At 36.3% G+C, this 18,886-nt stretch overlaps 1 long non-coding RNA gene across 1 annotated transcript in view; it reads right to left on the bottom strand.

The window, feature by feature from the left end:
• The window catches only part of LOC103885465, a 29,405-nt gene extending 14,515 nt beyond the window's left edge, over positions 1–14,890 (bottom strand). The window contains exon 1 of the long non-coding RNA XR_648558.4: positions 13,853–14,890. This is a non-coding gene — a long non-coding RNA (uncharacterized LOC103885465). The remainder of the gene's footprint in view (positions 1–13,852) is intronic.
• Positions 14,891–18,886: the final 3,996 nt, after the last annotated feature.

Raw genomic sequence — 18,886 nt, forward strand, 5'->3', positions numbered from 1 at the left:
CTATGATAGAGGCAGTGTAACTGTTCCCATTTTACAGATAAGGAAGCTGCAGCTAGAGGTAGTGACTAGACCAAGGTCATAGAGATAATTATTGGAGGAATTGGGGTCACACTCAGGCATTTGGTGTCAAATCTAGCTCTTAACCAAACAAACATCTATGTAAATTCTGCCTTGGCTAGCTATTAACTATATGTTCCTGGCCAAATTATTGCAATGTTGGCGCTTCCGTTAAGTTTCATATTCATAACCTGGTTTGACATCCTGCTAGTAGGCCACCAGTAAATGTTAGGTTCCCTTCTTTCAACCACAATGCATTGTCACTAGTAATTTTTATGACAGAAGTAATGATGTTAGTTAATCTAACATCCTAAAATGGCAGCACTTGTGTTGACAGTTGGAAGAAAACCAGGGACTATAACTTAAGGTCACCTTCAAGTTGTATTTTACTGCTGTTCTCAAAGTTTGCTCCCTGGATTCTTAAGATATAATTAAAATTTTCTGTTAAGGAGAAAACAAAAACTATGCATGTCCGTAAATTAATTATCTTGCCAATAAAAGCCCGTTTGTGATGGAATTCCTAAAATGACATAAGCATATTAAATCTGATTTACTTAGGAATATCATAGTTTAAAAAAGTAAACTCTTGTTAATCAAAGATTGGTTCCAGAAAATTATCCTCCAAACACTGCAGTCTTTAGAACTTTTAAATTCAGTCATTTGAATTTGAAACTATGCCATATTTGAAAGTCAAAGCTCTAGTACAATGGTTTACAACCCTTTCAGGTAAAAGTGCTTCTTTTTAAAAATAAAATAATTTTTGTATCTACCCCTATCACAAGAAGTAAAAATAATATTATTAGACTATGTTGATTTTTTAAATTGCAGTTACCAAAAACAGCTATGTATTCATTTATATAAATTTGTATTTCATAAATTTATATTTTACTAATCCTGAAACTATCTACCTACACTTGTTTTAAAAAAGATAATATTTCAAGAAACCATATTTTTCCAGTATACAAATTCTCGTGCCCACATGGATTTATGAATCCCTTCCAAAAAAAATCTCTAACATCCCACAATGATCCACAGGATGGAAACCACTATTCAAAAATATTACAACTAAAAGGTACATTTAAGGTTAATATAAACCACCTTAATACCTGCTGAACATGTCCCAGCTTCAATTTGAATCCTAGGCACGTGTTGTCTGTTTGAACGTACTCAAAGACCTGAGAGTTGGGGGTAGCTGGACTTGGCATGCCCAAAGAGACAGGGGTGTGGTAAGTACCTCACGAGTTGGCCTATCCTGCAGTGGAGATGTTAGGAAACCCTTTAGAAGGAGCTTATAATTGCTTAAATCTCTCCTGTCCCCTAAATCAGTGAGAGTCTGATCAGGAAACTGAAAACTACACTAGTTACTTCAAACAAGGGTTGGGAGGGAGGATTTGATGCAAGCACTTGGTTCCAAAAGCATTTGAAAGCAAAGGAAGCCAAAACGGGGTTGTAAATAATCCCAGAGATTAGTAACTTCAGGAAGCTGCTACCACCCGTAGGGTTGGGGGCACAGAAGGATGGAGGTGGTGTTAGCAGAGCCTAGGAACACTAACTGCCAACTCTGCTGCTGCGGGTTCAGACAGCAACTACTGCTTATGCTGCTATAATCACAACTCCCCAACTTACTGGTATCACTGAAGCCCATGACCTCTGGCCATCACTAGCAATCACCCACCAGATCTAACGCGGCTAGATCTACTGAAGGTGGCTAGAGTACATAGCCACTCAGATCTGCCAGTGGCAACAGCAAAAGCATAAAGAGAAGAGCAATGACCTTCCTCTCTATCTGTCTCCCTGCCCCAGTTCTAGCTCTGCTTTGCAATCTGCTGCTATTACCTCCCATCGGTGAAATAGAAAGGGAAACCCACCATCAAGGGAGTTTGGGAAGTGTAGTTTGCAGAAGTCTAGTCCCTATGATACAGAACAGAGCATGGAAAACTTGGAAAGGAGCTGACAGCAGTCAGCAGTTGGCGCAGTCCAGCCCTTTAGTTACTCAGATTCTTTCTCACCCTTTTAGCCATATTTAATTTCCATTGATAACAGAATCATGGCCCTGCACAATGTGATGTACCTCTTCCTCGTACAAAAATTCTGTTATCATTTTCAAAAACCGAGAAGCATAAAGCCCTGTCAGCCACCATATCCATGATTCACAATTCTACCTGGATATTCTATGACCTAAAAAACTAAATTAAAAAGGCAACTATCACCAACACTGCTCATATAAAATATTAAGAGTAAGGGAAAAATAAAAAAATTGTCTATATATATTTTATATATATATATATATATACACACACAGACACATATATACATAAAATGCAACAAAGAACATGGATATAGCTGCATTGGATTTTGTTTCTATAAAGGATCATTTATTCCATAGTTAATATTTATCTACATTCCTTTGCCCTTGGCCAGTACTCCAGTAAAGAGACCCAAAGCTCCCCTATTGTTATGTCCGCTCACTGTTAGTCCTCCTAAATCTTGGTGCTGCTTGGAGGCAGCAGTACCATCCAGAACTAATCCTGGAAAATGAGAAGACTATGATGGACAGCATCCTCAATTTAAATCTATTTAGACTTGGATAAGAGCTCTCCATTTTTGATGTTCAGTGAATATATGGTTTTATAAAATGTTGGCAATTTCAGTTAGGTTATTTTCTTTTAGAATATACATATATTTTTACCATTTTACCAATATGTTTGGTTTCCATCTACTATCTTGTTAGTTTTCTGTTGATCCCACCTGGTTTTTTATTTCTGTTTTCTGCTTTTTCTGATTTTGTTTGGATGAATTATACAGGATCTGTGTTACATTTTATCTTTTCTAGTGGTTTATTAACCATAACATTTAGTTTTATTTATTTTGTGGTTTCGTTAGGATTTACAGTATCCTCTTTAACTTAACACAGACTACCATCAAATAATATTCATCAAATATCAAATAATATATCATATAAGAAACTTAAAAGAGTAAATTATCATTTCTGCCCCCCTTACTTTGTGATACTCATCATACTTTTCACCTCTGCGTATGTTGTTAACTGTACAATGAAGTTATTATTTTATTTAAATAATTAATTTGCCCTTAAAGATACTCTTTTTAAATGAGAAAAATATGTTTTATACTTACCTATATATTTACTATTTCCAGTGATGTTTCATTTTGTAAATCTCAGTTTCCATCTGGATCATTTACTTTCATACGGAAGAACTTCCTCTGCTGTTTTTTATAGTGCAGGTCTGTGGATGACACATTCTATCACCTTTTGCTTATTTGAAAATGTCTTTGTTTTGCCTTCCATTTGTGCATATTGTTTACTTTTTCCATTCTGTTAGCATTTTAATCATAGTTATTTTAAATATCTGGTTTGATCATTCAAAATTTCTACCAGTCTAAGTCTAATGTGTGCTTTCTCTCTTCAGACAGAGTTTTTGTGTTTTCACGTCTTCTAGTTTTTTGTTGACAGCCTAAGAGGATGTATCGATTAGAAGGAAGTGAAGTAAATAGACCTTATGTGTGAGGTTTAATGTTGATCTGGCTAGGAGTTACATTGTATTTGCCAGTTACTATAGCTGTAGATATCAGAGGCTAACATTTTCTCTGGGTGTCCTTGTTTTAGTCTTCCCTGTTATTTTTAGATTTCCCTGGAGACTCTTCCTTAAATAGGGTCTGAGGCTTACAGTTCTTTTGGCCATAATGCCCTGTTATTATACAGTAGCAGAGTTGATGTTGTGGAAAGTGGTACAGGCTCCAGCACCAGGCTTCTCCTCCAAGGCTTCTTCTTTCTTTAAGCTGAATTCTTTGTATCCTCCTCCTCCTGTCTCTCTAATATTCAGAGTAATGGCTTGCCCTGTTACCTCAATTTTAAGAAGAGTTGTGGATTTCCAGTTTTTCAGCTTTTTTCTTATTATGAGAATGGGAGTGATGACCACAAATCAGAAATCTCATTGTCTTCTATTTTCAAAGAATATTTTTCCTGAATGTAAAACTTAAGTTTGACATACATACATATATATATATATGTATATATATATATTTTACTTTTCACACATTAAAGATGTTGTTCTATTGTCTTCTGTGCATTGGTATGATGAGAATTCAGCAATCATTGTTTTCTTTTTAAATTTTACACATAATGTATCTTTTTATCTTGCTGCTTTTAAGGTTTTCTCCTTATCGCTGATTTTCAACAATTTGTCTATGATGCACCTTGATATTTTCTTTGTGTTTATCCTGTTGAGATCCTTTGGAAAAAAACGGCAATTATTTCTTAAATAATTTTTCTTCCCTCCTTTTTCTGGGTCTCTAATTATGTAGATATTGTACTATTTCATATTTTCTCAAGGTATTTGAGGTGCTGTTTATTTTTTGTATTATGCCTCTTTTATCTACGTATCTTCAGTTGGTTAGTTGCAAGTTTGCTAATCTTTCATTCTGTTGTTAAGTCCATTAGATGAATATTGTATTTCAGATACTACATTTTTCATCTCTAGAATTTCCATTTGGTTATTTCTTGACTCGTTGTGTTTATATTTTTCTTTAGATACTTGGATATATTTATAATAGCAATTTGAGAGTTCTTGTCATCTAATTACATCATCTCAATAACTTTTGGATTCATTTCTACTGACTGATTATTATTCCAGATATGGGTGACATTTTTCTATTTCCTTGCATAGCTAGTATTTTTTATTGGATGCTGGACATTGTAAGTTTTATGTTATTAAATATCTAGATTTTGTTGTCTTCCTTTAAAAAATGTGACAGCTTGTTTTTTTCAATATTTAAGTTGCTTGTGAATCAGCTTTTGCTTTCACATACTGTTTTTAAACCTTGTTAGGATAACTCTAGATTTAGACTATCCTTTACTCTGCTACCATGGCATGAATCTTCCTGAATCTCTACAGAATGCCCTAGAGGTTTAACAAGATTTCTGTGTTCTGGTTGGTCAGAACTCCCAGCCCTTTGTTGGCTCTAGGAATTATTTGGCTTACACTCCCTCATTAGGAATTCTTTGCCAGATACTTGTTCTTCACTTGACCTGGGAGAGTCCCATTCTATACATGCACCAGATAATATTCAGCCAAATGCTCACAGGAACTCCTATGCATATTTCTGGATCTCTTTCTGGGCTTAACTCCTCTCTCTGTTTTCTCAACTCAGTGAAACTTTCAAGCTTTGCTTGGGTTCCCCCTCCCTGTGCCACATTCCAGAAAGTGCCCCCAAACTGAAAATTGAGTTGATCATAGGGCTCACCTGATGTGTTTACCTTCTCTCATAGAGCATGATCCTGTATCATCCAATGTGTGAAAACAGATGTACCATGTATATTACTCATTTTTTCTAGCTGTTTATGGCTAGTGAGCAAGACCATTACCAGCTACCAATTACAGATACTTTTAGAATTTCACTATAGGAAAAAGGTATATAGGAGGTTCCACATACGTAGTTATACATTAATTTGGCAAACACCTATTAAATACCTAACAAGTTCCTGGCACTATGCCTCAAGACAGAGCAAAATGGTAAACTGGGAAAAATCTAACATTTGGAGTCAAGATATCTGGGTTCCAGTCTTGGTTCTCTGTTTACTCACTTTGTAACAAGTTACCCAACCTCTCTGAGTCTCAGGTTTTTTACCATTAGACATGGGTAATAATATGCCTACTTTGCAGGATCATGGTTAGGATTAAATATATTGTCTGTAAAAACAACTGTCCAATTCCTGGCACATAGCCTGAGCCTGATTGACGGCAATTATTAATTTTATCGAATGTGCTATGGAAAAAATGGAAGGGACAATAAATCAGCAGATTGGGGTGAGAAATGCCTCCATTGGAGGCTAGTAATAACCCTATGTCTGGCAGTAAAGGAAGAAACTGGGAGAAATCCCAGAGAAAGAAAGAACAATGAAAACTGAGAGCTTAAAGAAATAAACTTTTCTCTCCTGGTTAAGCAAGGCAAAGTCTCACAGTATGAAATCTGAGAATTTCAGTCACACTCAGGCACTGAAAGGCAGACCAGCGGCTACTGATAGAGAAACTAGATTCCTTAAAAACAGAAGATAAAGCACCAGAAACGATGGGCTTGATCTCAGTCAGGAGAATCTGTGCATAGATAAAAACGGATGGAAATATGCCCCTCAGTGTCATCTCCAAATATCAGGTGGAGGACTCCAGCTAAATCTGAGATTTCATGACATGCATAAAGAAGACTTGGGACAAACTTAAAAACAAAAGTGTTTCAAGTTAATTAAACTCAGTAGCAAAATCTTTTGGTTAAATGCATTTTCTGTGTTTCAAAAATACCCAAGAGAGCTACAAGATAAGAAGATGGAGGTTGAAGGAGAAGGGTAAAAGCTAACACATAATCCATGTTGCTAATTAACTGGGGGGTTGAAATGAAAGCATGAATGATATAGGTACGAATCTTTAAATTAGGCCATTTCCCAACTCTCACCAAAATTCAGATTTTGTTCTTTCTGCTTTAATATCATTTTTCGAAGTAACCTTAACAGTAGTGTATTAAAGTAAATTATATTGGGTTGATTTGCTGTGTTCAAATTTATTCTTCTTATAGAATGCAAGTGTCTTGAATTCAGTCAATGATGACTTATTTTTCTTTATACCATATCAGCAAATACAATATCATATACAATATGGTGTAAAATGCATACCATGTATTATAGAGGCCCATAGTAGGTGCTCAATAAATATTTTAAGCATAAAAGTTAGAATAAATTAATGAATGGAAAGAAAATAAACTTTTCTGACAAAATTAACCAAAAAATTACAAAGGAGTTACTTTTTCAAGTGAAGCTGATCACTCCCCAATGAGAACTCCAATGCTTGTGAAAGCTGGAGCACATTTTTGTAGAAAGCTTTTAGACAAACCATCGCCTTCTCCCTCCTGTTGCCCAATTTCGCCATCGAAAATACAAATAGTCATGGTTACTTTGAGAAGAATTCTCAGTGGCACTAACAACAGGAAATAAAACAGGATGATTTGTGGGATGAGAATTTAGTGAAATTTGGGAAATTTTATATAATGTCATTTTGGTTTGTTTTTACTTTATTAAATTAAAATTCTTTAAAACTCAAGGCAATACAAACAAATGAATTCAGACAGAAATAAGTCTTATTAAATAACATTCTGTAAGAGAAGCTTTTTGTGTGATTTTGTCTGCTACCTTTTTTAGAATAATCGAAGATAGTTTGCTCATCAGTGACATTCCTGGTAATATTTCTTAAAATAGACTTTTTCGGAGTGACCAAACCACACTATGGAATAGAGGTACTTATTGTTTTCTATGTGCCTAATTTAAAAACAATTATATATAACCATCCTACAAATGATATAGATAGTTGAATTAGTTTAAGAAATTAGCAAGCCTAAGCAACATGGCAAAATTCCATCTCTACAAAAAAATACACACACATACACACAAAAATAGCTGGGTGTGGTAGCATACACCTGTAGTCCCAGCTACTTGGGAGGCTGAGGTAGGAGAACTGGTTGAGCCCAGGAGGTGGGGCTGCAGTGAGCTGTGATCGTTCCATTGCACTCCAGCCTGGGCAACAGAGTGAGACCCTGTCTCAGAAAAGAAAAGAAGAGAAAAGAAAAAAGAAAAGAAAAGAAAACTTAGAGCAAAGAAAGAAAAAAAAAATCTATCATCTAGCCTGTTCTGACTCCCTTTATATGCATTGTCCATGTTCTATGGCGCTTCATCACACCAAGAAGTCCTTTTTTGATATCAAAGGCATAATTACTCTTTGAGCAGACTTTGAATTTCTATGACCATCTATAATTGCTCAAAGTTTAGTTTCCAAATTTGTAACAATTGTACTTTAGGAGATCAGGTGCCATACAGAGACAGTCTTGAATACTTACTAACCTGAGAACAGGTTAATGAATGGAAAGAAAGTAACTTTCTCTATTTACCTGGTCAGGCAATATCATTAATACGTTCTAATATGTGTGAGAAATGCTATAAAATCCTTTAAATCTGAATAGTCACCTCTTAGCCAAATCTAAGCTTTAAAAATTTGCATCTTCCCAATTAGACAAAAATTTTTTTTTTAAGTTAGATTTACATTTAGTAAAATGTATAATATTAAGAATATGATGACTTTTGGCAAATGTGTACATCTGTGTAATCAACACTTCTAATGAAATATAGAGCATTCCTATGCCCAGAAAGCTTTCTCATGCCCTTGACCAGACAGTCTTCCATGTCAGAGATAGTCATTCCAAAATTTGTTTTTAGTCATAAATGAGTTTTGCTTATTTAGGACTTCATATTGAATCATACAGAATGTACTATTTTTTACCCAGTTTTTTGGGGCTTAGCATAGTGTTTGAGAGCTCTACCTGTGAAACTCGTGTATTATTGAGCAGCATTAAAATGTTTGAATATATTTGTTTCTCCATTTACCTTTTGCTGGGCAAAAGGGTTGTTTCCAGTTTGGGGCTGCTCTGGATATTCTTGTGTAGATATTTTTATGAACAATTTGGTTCCATTTCTCTTGGAAATATACCTAAGAACAGACTTACAGGATTGTAAGGTAAGTGTATTTTAGCTCTGTTAGAGACTGCCAAACTTTTCCACAGAGGTTTAGTGGATGCTGTACCATGCTGCCCAGATTCCTTCTTCCAGGACTAATGCACCCATTCCCTCAACTGCTAGAAATGGCAACCGACAGTTCTTAACTAAATCCCTTTCTGAGATTCACCCTCAGGTAAAGAGAGTCACCTTACCAAGATAACACTCAGGGTTGGGACAAGAGAGAGGGAAGAGAGTTGCCTAGAATGCAAAATTTAAAGAGGCACAAGCTGAGCACGGTGACTCACGCCTGTCGTCTCAGCACTTTGGGAGGCCAAGGCAGATGGATCACTTGAGGCCAGGAGTTCAAGACCAGCCTGGCCAACATGGTGAAACCCCCTCTCTACTGAAAATACAAAAACTAGCCAAGCATGGTGGCAGGTGCTTGTAATCCCAGCTACTAGAGAGGCTGAGGCAGTAGAATCGCTTGAACCCGGGAGGCAGAGGCTGCAGTGAGCTGAGATCGCGCTACTGCACTCCAGCCTAGGTGACAGAGCAAGACTCTATCAAATAAATAAATAAATAAATAATGAGACACTTGCTCTGAGGCTCAGGCAAGTGCAGTCTCGTTTTTTTCTGCTGCCAACATACATTCACACACAACTTCAAAAATCTCTATTCTCTACTACCCTTAAGAGTTAGGCCTATTAACAGATAAAAGGTTACAACTTTTAACTTTTGCCATCAATAATGACTTTTTCAACCTGTAGGACATTATGCAACTTATAAAGCAATTTTATCTATATATTCCTTTTTGTCTTTATATGAAGCTTAGCGGATAAAAAGAGACTACAGATAATGAGACTGGTTCAAGACATTAAGTGACAATGCCAATAACAAAGCCAGAATTTAGGCCCAAGTCCTAACATATCTCAAGTACCAACCTTATTCATGACTGCCTGCCCAATATGCTATGAGGTCTTTCCTGGCAATATATATATATATATATATATATATATTTTTTTTTTTTTTTTTTTAAAGAAGTGACTAAATGGAAAATGCATGGGCCGTGATGGTATAAACTTTCCCTCTGCCAAAATACAAGCCAATGATGGCGCACACTGGCTCTGCAATAGCAAAGTATCTCTGGAAGCTGGAGATTTTCTAATGTGTGAAAACTACTTTTCTCATTATATGTGGTTCTGTTTCCTTACTTGGCACTAAACTATTAATCAGTAGATCTAGGATTTACTCCTGTACTTTAAATAATGGACTATGTCATTTTGGCAAATTCATATCACCTCTCTGAGTTTCATTTTCCCCATCTGTAAAACTAGTTCCTAGAATCTGTGATCTCAGAGATTGCGTGTGTGCAAGAAAAGACAACCATGCTATTTTTCAATGTTGATTTGTCATTTTACGAAAGAACAGAATAAAGGACAATTCTTTAAAATATATTCAGCTGATGAAATCAATGAAAATGCCATCATGATGAAACCTGAGCTGAGTACTGGCCTTTGGGAACCATAGTCCTGGGTGATTGCTCAGGTTTTTGATTCATGAAGTTATCAGCCTCTTTGAAGGCAACACAAGAGTGGTTGTATAAAAGCATAGTCTCTTTTGGTAGCAGTTCATAATGGCTCTGATTTTCTGGGGAAATTTTATCAAGTGGCTTGCCACTGAGAGCTAGACACCAAAGAAGAGGCCTCGCCTAAAGAAAGCCAGTGATTAAAGACACTGTTGGATTGCCAGCTTGTTTTGTATGAGAACCATTCACATCCAGCAGAGTGCTCGAGGTTGTGAGAGTCCCACAACCAGCACGCTATCCCATAGCATCACAAGCCCAGCAAGGTCATCTTGATCTGTAGCAGGTTATCACCCTTGCACTTGAATGTTGAAGCAGGAAGCAGGCTTTTCATTCATAGCAGTCAGCTTTAAACCCGAAAAGGCCTCTCTGAAAATAAAAAAGTAACAACTAGCAACAGCAAAACAATTCAGCTTTACCTTTTACATTTGTTCTGTTTCCAATTTACTATTAAAAACTGTGTAGTATAAACTGTTGAAATAAGTAAAACTTATGCTAGGTTTTATAGTGGGCAAACAATATTCTTATATGATTTTCTCATTTAATCCTCATAGCAATCCATTAAAATATACTCTATCTTCCCATCTCATACATGGAGATGCTGAAGTACAGAGCAGGGAAATGATCTGTACAAAACCACATAGTCAGAAACTGGTGGCATAGGATTGTTTGCATGGCTTAAAATCACGCTAGATTAAAACTTGTATGAGTAGTAACAAATCTGCATCCACAAATCTGCTAAATCCCAGGGCCTAGCATATAAAAATAACTATTTTTTGAATGAGTGAATGAATTTACTAAAGAGCTAAAGCATCAGATTTATTCTTTACAGGCATCTTTCGTTAGTCATTAGGAACTTTCTGAGAGCTTCTGGAATTGCAAAAAAGGAGATGACAACTTTCTATTTTTATTTATTCAATACATTATTTGCTAACAACTGCCACAAAAAAGGCAAGGTGTTAAGTACTAAGGAGGGCATACAAGGATATATAGAGACCTTATGCATCTATATCTGGAAAACACAGTCATCTTGAATAGAGAAATCACAATTTCCCTACACCCTTCCCACCACTTCCTCTCACCTCATCTATTGCCTGCTTCCTACATCAATAAGGCTGGAAAATGCAAGCATTCGCCTATAGAGACAATGTTAAGATTTCCTATTACTAGTCCCAGATTTCCATAACAGTAAGATAAACAAGGAACTAATACAAAGGGACACCAGTTTTTCCATCATGACTGTGTTCCTGGTAAATTACCTATGTCTTATAAATCAAATGGTTATAATACTGGCTTCCAGTAAAATTGGAGAATTTCATTTTCATTTATGGTCATCTTCAGTTAGTAATAGTTCCTAACACAAAATCTTAAATTAATAGTTTTCAATCCTGAGCACACTCACCAAGGGAGTCTTAAAAACATATAATGCAATATCCTGACCTCACTCAAGATCCACTAAAACTGAATATCTTGGTTTCACTTTCAAATTGCTTTTCCAAAAAGAGAAAGTAAAGAACAAGTATATAGTTTTGCTATGTAGGGAGCAGAGAAATGGAGGAGTAGCTACAGGGGGATGTGGGGTAAAATGATTCTTTTTAAACGTGAAATATGTAACATCGCACTTACATCCTGATGGAGGAAATACAGTAGAGCGAAACGGGGAATATATTAATAATTCAGGAGATAATGCAATTGCTACAGGCAAGTCCTTGAAAAGGTGTAAGGAGATGGATCTGTGCACAAAGAGAGAGGTGGGCCTTTGATAAAATTGTGGATGTCCATCTATATTAAAGGAACAGAAGCAGAGCATGAGAAGTTAGTAGATACTATGTTGAAAATGTGTAAAGTTTTACTTTCTCCATGAAATGGGAAGCAAGTTCATGAAGGAAATGGTGGGGAGGGAGAAGAGAGAAGAATTTGAGAAGTGGAGATACGAAACTGTTGCCTAGAAAAGTAGCATAGTGATTAAACCAGGAAAACCGGGAACTTGTAAACACCACATCAACAAAACAAAGACCTGCCCTTAAGACATTTACATTCCAATGACAGAGAAAACAAACAAACAGGATAAAAGCAAGGGCAAGGACACTCTCTATCGAGTGGCTAAGGAAGGCCTCCTGATTAGATGACACTTGGAGAAGATCTGAGTGAACTTCTGGAGTAAGACCAGAGAAGTGATTATTCCAAGCAAAGAGAACCCCAAATGCCAAGTCTATAAGGGAATATGCTTGATATATTCATGTAGTAGCAAGTAACTGAGTGTGTCTGGAATGGAATGAGCAAGCAAAGAAAGGGAGGACACAAAGGCAGAGACCAATGTACAGACTAAGATGGGCACAGGAAGGACTTTGAGTTTATTCTACATGTTTATGGAAGCCACTGGAGGAGCTTGAACAGAGAATTAATCATCTGACTTCTCTTTTACAGAATCCCTCTGCTGGTCTGCTAAGAATTTAAGATGGCAAGTATGGAAACAGAAAGACCAGTTACAAATGGCTTCAATAGTTGAGGAGAGAAATGATGGTGGCTTGACAGTGGTAGCAGTAGAGTGGTGGGAAGTGGTCAGATTCAGAATATATTTTGAAGATACAGCATAACGGGATTTGTTCATGGATGAATACAAAGTGTGAAATAGAGTGAAAGATCACTTTAAGTATTTTGCCTAAGCAATGGAGCAACTGGCAATGCCATTTACCAAGATGGAGAGCATTAGGAGAAGAGGGAATCAAGAGTTCAGTTTCAATAATTTTTGCATTACATTAGCATCCCTAATATATGTGACTATCATCCCTTCTGACAATCAGCTGTCAGAATAAGAATTACAACTTTCTAAAAGTCCCAGCACCTAACCCAGTTTTTAACATATGATAGGTAGTCATCAAAATTTAGTGGACAAATCTTTATAATACAGTTTTATTAAATTATAATACATTTAAATCAAATCTTCTGTATGACAAAAGATATCATTAAATAAAAATGTAAGCTGTAGACTTAAAAAAAATATAATCACAACCCACATATTTTACTAAGCATTACTAGTCAGAACATATAAAGATCTCTTATGAGTTTATAGAATAAAGACAAACAGAAAAATAGGCAAAGGGTGTGAATTGTTGGTTAATGGGGAGTGAAGAGGCTAAATGAAAAGTTTATGAGAAGATACTCAAATATTATTTACCAGATTCATATTGGCAAAAATTAATTAATTAATTAAAAATTAGAAAAATGCAAATTAAAACAATGAGATAGCCCCCAAATTCATGATGTAGCATTAAGATTGGCCAACATGGCTGAGCACGATGGCCCATGCCTGTAATCCCAGCACTTTGGGAGGCCAAGATAAGCAGATTGCTTGAGTTCAGGGGTTAGTCTGGGCAACATAGTGAAACCCCATCTCTACAAAAAATTAAAAAATTAGCCCAGCATGTAGGCTCCTGCCTTTAGGTCCAGCTACTTGGAGGGCTGAGGCCGGAGGATCGCTTAAGCCTAGGAGGCAAAGGTTGCAGTGAGCCAAGATTGCATTACTACACTCCAGCCTGGGTGATTGAGGGACATCCTGCCTCAAAAAAAAAAGGGGGGGGGGGGGGGGGCGGATTGGCCAACATTAATAAATCTGGTAACACCTAATGTTGACAAGGATGTGGGGGAAAAACATATCATACCTTATTGGTAGGATCATGAATTGGTACCATCGCTTTGGAGAGCAATTTGACAATACATGGTAAAGTTGAAAGTTGTAGAGATTCACATATTCTACAACTCAGCAATTCTACTTCTAGATTTCTATCCTAAAAAAAAAGAAAAAGAAAACTATCTTGCATATGTCCAAAGATACTTATACAAAAATGAACTTTTTAGAATTGTTAAAGAGTAGGCAACCAACTATTTCTCAGTGGTGATGGTTGGGGGGCTGGATGCATACATAAACTAAGGAGCATACAAATAACATAAACCAAGAATAATACCTATGTGTTATGGGTTGAACTGTGTCTCCCCAAAATTCATACGTTGAAGCCCTAACCCTCCAGTTCCGAATATGATTGTATTTGGAGATAGAGACTTTAAAGAAGCGATTAAGTTAACATGAGACCATTAGGGTAGACTCTAATTCAATCTGACTGCTGCCCTTATAAGGAAAGGAAATTTAGGCAAATAAAGAGACACCAGAGGATGCGCACACACAGAGAAAAGAGCATGTAAGGCCCCAGCAGGAAGGCAGGCGTCGTCAAGCTAAGGAAAATGGCCTCAGAAGAAACCAGACCTGCTAAAACCTCGATCTTGGACTTCTGGCCTCTGTAACAGTGAGAAAATAAACTTCTGTTTAAGCCATCCAGCCTGGGATGGGGTTGTGGGGGTGGTTATGGCAGCCCTAAAATGAATACACTATCCTGTGCACTCTAGATGCACTCCTCCTTTAATCTTCACAGCTACTCAATAATGTTGATATTGTTGTTGACATTTTATGTATAAGGAAATCAAGACCCAAAGATTCTATCCAAATTGATGTTGAGCACATCACACTTACTTAACAGTAGACTCAGATTTTGAACCCAGAATCTGATGAGAGTTCATTCAGTCCCTAACCTATTGCATTCTTTAAAATTTGGGGTTTTTCATCATTCTCAGCAAACTATCACAAGAACAGAAAACCAAACACCACATGTTCTTACTCATAAGTGGGAGTTGAACAATGAGAACACATGGACATAGGGAGGGAAACATTACACACCAGGGTCTGTCGGGAGGTGGGGGGCTAGGGGAGGAATCACATTAGGAGAAATACCTAATATAGGTGACAAGTTGATGGGTGCAGCAAATCACCATGGCACCCATGTAACAAAATTGCACGTTCTGCACATGTACCCCAGAACTTAAAGTATTAAAAAAAGGGGGGTTTTTTGGTTTTGGTTTTGTTGTTGTTGTTTTTGTCAGAGTCTCACTCTGTTGCCCAGGCTGGAGTGCAGTGGCGTGATCTCAGTTCACTGCAACCTCAGTGGGAGGCAGAGGCTTGAGAATTGCTTGAACACTGGAGGCAGAAATTACAGGTATCAGCCATCACACTCAGCTAATTTTTGTATTTTTAGTAGAGATCAGGTTTAACCATGTTGACCAGGCTGGTCTCGAACTCTTGACTTCAAGCAATCTGCCTGCCTTGGCTTCCCAAAGAGCTAGGATTACAGGCGTGAGCCACCGCACTCGGCCTAAGTTCTTTAAAATTAATAAGAGAGATCAAAATATATCAACAGAGATAAATTACCAAAATATAATGATGAATGCAAAAGGTATCTAGCAAAAGAATATTTCCAATGTTATATTATTTATAATAATTTTTAAAGCATACATAACAGGAGTTACACCTTTGAAAAAGGAGGAGAGTATTGTGCTTAACTGTTTCTTTCCTTTTTCCTCTTTTATAAGAGAGAGCTGAAACAAATATGTCCAGATGTTAATGTCTGTTTAATTTTTGTCATATATAATAGATGTCTGCTAGATTATTTTCTATGCTCTTTTCTATGTGTGAAATGTTCATAGTTTAAAAATATTTTCTTTTTAAAAAGCAAAATATATTGCTTTAAACATCTTTCTTGTGATTTAGACAGTAAATTCCATGTCCATAAAAAGGTAGTTAATTCTTTCTGTGTTGAATGCAAACACTGAAGAAAACTTTTATGGTGTGTTTGTGTGTTTGTTTTTCAAATGACATATTAAATGGGCATTTTTTAAAACATATGTTGGGTGTCTTACAAGATAGTCTAGACCCCTTTACAAGTCAGGTTGTTGAGTTGATCATACAGAAAACGACTGAAGGAAGGGATTAGAAACAGATGTGACACTTTAAAAACCTCCACTGTAGAAAGCAGAAAAGAGTCAGAGCGGGAGCTGGGCAGAGTTGGAGTTATGTTGTATGTCCATAGGCATACCCTACCCTTACTAAAACCCATCCAAAATATATAGAGAAGATAGTTTTCTCCATTTGGACAAGATAGAACATTGATTCAGGAGCTAGTTGCTCTGAGACACAATTAAGAATCAGACCAGAATCAGTGGTTGGAATCTTATATTGCCTTATTAGAAGGAAAAAAAAAGCATTAATGTAGTATTTATATACTGGAAAGCTCTACAGAAACTGAAATACAGTAGCAAATGAAATGAAGAGTCTCAAGAAACCTGAAGTCATTATAGAATTAACTAAATAGACTAATTTCTGTCCTTTTCTGGAAAGCCGGTAAAAATTCCTACAGATCAATTTGCTGTTTCACAAAGAAAGCATCAAACATTGCTCAGTGCTGTTAGGAGACAGTTCTCCATGGTTCTCTCCCATTTCCACATATCTTCTGAGCAAAGGCACTGATATCTTTTGTTCCGGGCTATGTTTTCAAGGATACTTATATAGTAGACAACCTCAGAAGACAGAGATAGTGTCTTTCTCTGGAGTAGACAGCAGGATTTTTGCTTTCCAATGTAAAAGAGAAAGATTTCCCAAGCTCAGGATTCCTCATTAGTGAAGAAACCCCTCTATGTGGGCCACTCTATATGGCCCTCAAGGTATTTGGAAGACAAGGGTTGCCAATGAGAACGAGAAGCTCATGCTATTTGCTGTATGATGGGTAATAAAGTCCTTTGTCTCTGGTCCCAGAATCTTGTGACTTCTGTCAGCATCCATGAAACTGGCAGAGTAACCTGTATTACTTTGAAAGTAGGGAAAAATTTCAGACCCTTTACATTTCTTACGTGTTACATCTAAGGTTAGTGGTTGAATACATTAAATTCAAATTTAACAAATATATGTCAATCACTTACTATATGCCAGGCACTGTGCTTAAGTTCAAATTTAACAAATGTATATCAATCACTTACTATATGCCAGGCACTGTGCCAAGTAAGTATTTGCCATCTATCATCTTATTTAAGCTTCACATTGGTTCCATGAGAAACTGAAGCATAACTAGTTGCATAACCTACTGAAAGACCCATAGTTAGTGAATGACATTTTCACGCTTCCCAGCCCAGGTAGTCTGACTAGAGCATCTACTCTTAATGACTTTCTATTTCTGCAGCAATATTTTCAATTACTATTGTTGTCCCTATTAAAAATAAGAAAATAGGTTCTGAACTATAAGTGTTTGCTCATAGTCTCAAAATTTATTCGTGTGAAATGATGATGTTAACTCCATTGTGAAATCAAAGGCAATATTTATTATTAAGTAAAGAAGTAGCTTTCAAATATTTTGCATTAAAATATTGATTCTTACTATAATCTTCTAATAGATTCTATTCATTTTGTAATTCTTTTTCTAAAAGCAATAAAAGCACAATGTTGCAGATAAAGTCAACGAAAAGATGCTAAAATTAGTAGGCAAAAGAAGATATGCATATTTCCAATTATCTTTTCCAAGAAATGTATCAACTGCAAAGAAAAAATAGTAACTTTATAGTAGAGAAACCCAGCAGACACCAACTTAACCCAGTGATTAAAATATGTTACCAGCAAAAAAAAAATTTTTTTAATGCAGGGATTATTCTGTATTTCAAGAAAAAATACATTACCAGCAATAACACAAATCAATGGCATGAATTCTTCGATATAAGAGGGACACGACATTTTTTTTAGTATTGCTAAAATCATGTAAAACCTCATTCGTAACATGAGAAAATACTAGACATACCCAAATTGAGAGACATTCTATAGAATACCTAATCAGTATCTATTAAAACTGAAGCTCATGAAAGCCAAGGAAAGCAGAGCTACTGCAAACTGAAGGAGACAAAGGAGAAATAACAGCTAGATAGATACAATCTGAGATCTTAGATAAGATCCTGGAACACACAGAAAAAACATTCATGCTAAAATGGGTGAAATTAGAAAAAGACCTATAGTTGACTTAATAATATTGTACCAAATGTTAATTTTCATCACTTGATAATTGTACTATGGTTATTTAAGATATTAACATTAGATGGAACAGGTATGTAACAGAGTTCTTCGTATTATTTTTTCCACTTGCCTATAAGTCTAAAATTGGTTCAAAATAAAATGTTTCAAAAAATAAAATGATGTTGCTTATATAAAACAATACTTTATTAAATGTAATATAGTCGTTAAGAGCATATTTTCTATATTCAAACCCTAGCTTTGTTACTTATAAACTATATAATTTGGGGCAGGTTATACTTATCACTCTGGGCTTTAATTTATCTCAAAAAGTAGTATCATAATACCCACACTATGTTTGTTACAAAGATTAAATAAGGGAATCCTTGCTAAAAACACAGGTCGACACAAAATACACTCTTAATATATTTTCTCTTTTATTGTAATAGCCAGTGGTTCATTATGTCAGGAAGCCATTGGGTTTCATCTGCCAAAAGATGCCCTCATCAAAGACACCAATCGCCTCTTGAGAATGAAAAGCAAGAGAATACAAGGAGAAAAAATATGGCCTCGTTAGGATGTGCTTTGAACCAGGGATTGTCAGCTCAAATGCCGACAAGGACCAAGCCTATGACACCAGCTAGTGCAGTCAACCTGGGCAGGAACGTGGTGAGCTGGAGAGCCAGTGTGCTGTCCAAGGGGAACAGCTGTGTTCCTGCTGTCACCATGATAAACTGTGGCCCAGTATTGCCAGATCTCCCAATTTTGCAACAATCTTGGCTTTTTGTAAGAAAACTCCCAACTTCTAAATGTTGGTAAATAG

Source organism: Papio anubis, chromosome 1 (genome assembly GCF_008728515.1).
Source record: "Papio anubis isolate 15944 chromosome 1, Panubis1.0, whole genome shotgun sequence".
NCBI classification, from domain to species: Eukaryota; Metazoa; Chordata; class Mammalia; order Primates; family Cercopithecidae; genus Papio; species Papio anubis.